The sequence below is a fragment of the Schistocerca nitens genome, chromosome 9 (genome assembly GCF_023898315.1).
Source record: "Schistocerca nitens isolate TAMUIC-IGC-003100 chromosome 9, iqSchNite1.1, whole genome shotgun sequence".
In the NCBI taxonomy this organism is placed as follows: Eukaryota; Metazoa; Arthropoda; class Insecta; order Orthoptera; family Acrididae; genus Schistocerca; species Schistocerca nitens.
This window is the reverse complement of record NC_064622.1, coordinates 345,876,894-345,881,224: the sequence shown is the minus strand read 5'-3', so window position 1 is coordinate 345,881,224 and position 4,331 is coordinate 345,876,894. Positions and strand designations below refer to the sequence as shown.

The following is a 4,331-nucleotide window of genomic DNA, read 5'->3' as shown; positions in this document are numbered from 1 at the left end:
ACACGACGTAATTGGTTGCAAAAGTAGAAAACACTCTGAAAGATATTGACATCGTACTGGATAACACAGAGAAAAGAAATCAATCCCACTGCACCTGTCCTCCGAAGCCAACCAAAAATCCACAAACCGAATCTTCCTGTGAGGCCATTACTGGATTCCAGAAAGCCCCACGCTACAAGCCGGCAGGTTACATGTTAAAATTACTGTCTGAAAATTTATATGTACAACACGACGAACCATTGAAAACACTACACAGCTAATACAACAAATAAAAGATATAAAAATCCTAGACACAGCAACACTCCTCTCATTTGATATAGAAAGCATTCATTCCAACATACCAGTACCAGCAACAATAGAAATCATAGATAAGAACCTGAAAACTTGTAGTCATCTTACTGATGGACAGATTAAGGAAATATGCACACTAATAAAGCTCATAACAGAGCAAAACTACTTCCAATTCAATAATGAATTTTATTTACAAGAAGATGGATTACCAATGGGGTTCCCAGTTTCAGGAGCCTTAGCAAATATTTTTGTAAACTACTTTGAACAGATCGTTTTCACAAAAATAGTAGAAAAAGAATACAACATATTATATTGGTTCAGGTTTATGGATGACATTCTTTCCTTAATAGATGAACCACAAACAAAAATTGAAAAACTAGATACTGACATCAACAAGCTACATAAAAATATAAAATTCAGAATTGAAAGAGAGCAGAATAACCAAATTAACTTTCTAGATATAACAACCAAAAACAAAACAATACGCATATGTTTGAAATTTACCGTAAACCCACACAACGGAGATTATCATTCCCCGATCCTCGAACCACTCACACTCACAAAAGCAAGCAGCACTTCAACACATGCTCCATAGACTCAACACAGTACCACTCACCAAAGAAAGCTACCAAAAATGAACTGGACATAATAACTCAGATAGCACAAAATAATGGTTACAATAATAACACAGTCACAAAGCTATACAACAAAATCAAAAGTAAAATCGAAGCAGAAAGCACCAAACCACAGACAACAACACAACAGAACCAAACACAAACATGCAGTCCCATAACAACTACACAGGGTAATCAGAAAAGATGAAAGAAAACTCAAGATGGTACACAATGACATACAAACACAAATTCATCCATAAAATCATCAACATTTTCAAAAGACAGGGAATAAACATATCATACACAACAGATAATTCTATACAAAAATGCACACCAAAACTGACAAAAAACAGAGACATATACCAGAAAGCAGGTATATATCAACTACAGTGTAACATTTGTGAAGGCAGATACATAGGACAAACAGGTAGAACATTTGATGCCAGATACAAAGAAAACTTGAAAGCCTGGAAATATGGGACAAACCACTCCACATTTGCAGAACACATAAAAGTACATGACCACAAATGACCCAGCAGAGAAGACGACATTAAAACAATTAGAATAAATAATAAAAAACACCTCCAAACCCTGAAAGAAAATTACCACATACAGAAAACGAAAGCAGAAAGGAAATCCCTGTTGAATGACCAAGTATTCATGCCAAGCAATTCATTATTTACACTAATAGATAAAATAATATAATAACGCTCCCAAAGAGGATTAATATAATAACACTGTCCAATATAATAACAATACCACCCAATATCTTTCAACTCACTTATCCATCAACCCCCACACAATATTGAAACGAAAAGTCAAATCAGCTGTCACCAAAGTTTTCAACCACTCGCTAACATTAGTACAACACCATACAATTCAAACCACCAACTCATAGACACACTCTCTCTCTCTCTCTCTCTCTCTCTCTCATACAGACACACGGTATAAACATCATGAATAGAAGTTAGTGATGAACCTATACTTTATACATCGCCAGGTTAGCAACAAGTAGGTAAACACGCCAAAGAGGACACACGTAATAGAGTCGCAGTACTTACGTTGTGAGAAGCAGTGTCTGGCGAAATAGTTATATCGAGTGGAAAAAAAAACAATAGAACACTACATAAAAGAGTGAGAAACATGGTGAACAGTGCGAAGAAGGTCAGAACTCAAAGTTGTGCTTATATGACAGTAACAAAAGCGGGAGTGCGACCTCCAGATCAGATGTGATGAAACACAGATCGGCAAATCGTAAGTAATTACCTTTTTACAAAAAAAAAATCGTGACATGAACTGTTTAATAGCCCAAAACTAAGAGAACTGTATCTTTGTAGATTCCACTGATGATGACTTAGAACAAGATAAGGCGAAACGCGTATGAGATAAATAAATCAAGTAGCAGTAGGAAAAGGCAGTTTTATGTACAAAACAAGTATTTCTTTCTTCCATTTCCGCTGTTTTTGTGATGTCTGTTCTTTTGGACATGGCGGAAAGAGGAGTCAATCAGGACTCAAAGGAATGAATGATACTAGCTGCCTGAGGGCATTGATTTAAATCAATGGGGAAAGTTGAAAATTTGTGCTGGGCCAGGATTCGAACCCGAGTCTGCTGTTTACTAGGCAGATGTGCTGACTACTGCGTCATCAGGATACAGCGGCCATGGAGACTGCGCGGACACCTCCCGTCAGACCCAAATTATCAAATTATCCATACTGTACTAACGTAGTCCCCTTACCCATTATTATTATTACTCGAGGCATTTTGCCGATCCCATAACCAACGGTTCAGTCGTCATCTTCATACACATACAACAAATTAATGATATTAGCTGCCACTGGGCACTGATTTAAATCAATGAGGAGTGTTGAATATTTGCGCCGGACTGGGATTCGAATCCAGGTATCCTGCTTATTACGCAGATGCGCTGACCACTGCGCCATCCGCGCACAATTTATATTGTTTTCATACTGTTTTTGTACTGTTCCATACTAACAGCGCGTTTCACTAAGTGAATAATAAAGTATCTATGGTACTACTTCTTCTTTCCTCAAGTGTTAGGCATTTCTCTGTTACATCACCTTGTACAGTGCCTCTCTTGTTTGTGGTTAATTGCTGTTTGGTCTCTCCACCACTTTCTAGGTGTATCTTTGGCATTTTCCTTATTGATAGTTCATTATTATTTTAGGAGTTCTATTTCATTCATTCTGTGGCATGATCTCTCCGTTTATTTCTATACTTCATGAACTGTTCGTTTATGATTTTAGGTCCATCTTCTTGGCTGATGGTTGATCATATCAGATAGTCTGTAGGCAGCTGACTCCTTAGAAACTTTTGGAAGGTTATATGCTTTGTTCATTTCCAGCTGTTAATGTCCAGCTGTTAATGTCCAAGTACAACTGCCATAGAGTATAGATGGCATAGTCATCGTTTCGTAGAACTTCATTAGGGTTTGAAGCCATTTGACTATTTTTCGACCGTGACTGTCTCATGAAATATGCAAAGGTTTTTTTAAATTATCGCTACCAGTCACAAACTTTGTCAACTATTGTATTATTTATTTAGCGACATGTTTCGAGGTAAACCTCAGCTTCAGGCTAAATGGCATTACAAAAACAACTTTAAAATAAGGCCATACTGATGTTACATAGTCTTTTCGTAAATACTGTGGTCATTTTTTTTCTTCTGGCGTGGCAGTCTCGTAGTGATGAGCTGGAGTGCCTCCATTTTCGTGCCTCCCCTGGTCACCACAAATTGTCACTAACATAGCAGTAACTTGGAAACACGATCACAAACCTTTACATATTTATTAGGGTTTCTTTCTTCCCGTTCTTATTCAGTGTTCTGTATATGGTCGCATTAATATAACTGATATTTCAAATTTTTTTGTACGACTTTTTCGTTTGTGAAGGAATGTTATTTCCCACGAGGTTTAAGTTAATCAGCCTCGTATTTTCTGGTTTTACAGTTTTGCTTGGGACTGGGGCTTCCCCTTTGAGAGCCATAACTTGTCTTTTGGGTCGACATAGTTAGATTATAGGTCTTGTTTGTAAATCGGTTTCTGAAGGGTATTCCGGTCGTGAGGTATAAGAAGTTTGTCATCAGAAATGAACGATGTCAGTAGATAATTCGGTCAGTTATAGCGAGGGGTGTAAAACTTTTTATTTTAGCCACTGTCTCAACATATCAACATAGATACTGAAAAGTATAGGAAACAGACTGCAGCCTTGTTGTATTATCTTTTCCGGCAATGACAGTTTTGGGGTCTTGATGCAATTGTTGGATTACTGTTAGTAGGCGGCGCCGGAGGCCTCTCCTGTTTAGTATTTCCCACAACATCGTGTTATCAACACTATAAAAAGCTTTTCAGTGTATTCATGTACTAAATTTTACGTAGTAATCCGTCCAAAGAGGCCTCGGAAGGCC

The 4,331-nt window shown here is 37.5% G+C and overlaps 1 non-coding gene across 1 annotated transcript; it reads right to left on the bottom strand.

The window, feature by feature from the left end:
• Positions 1 to 2,781: 2,781 nt before the first annotated feature.
• Trnai-aau (transfer RNA isoleucine (anticodon AAU)) lies at positions 2,782 to 2,854 on the bottom strand. Its single transcript has one exon. It is a non-coding gene; the product is annotated as a tRNA-Ile (tRNA).
• Between the last annotated feature and the right edge of the window lie 1,477 nt (positions 2,855 to 4,331).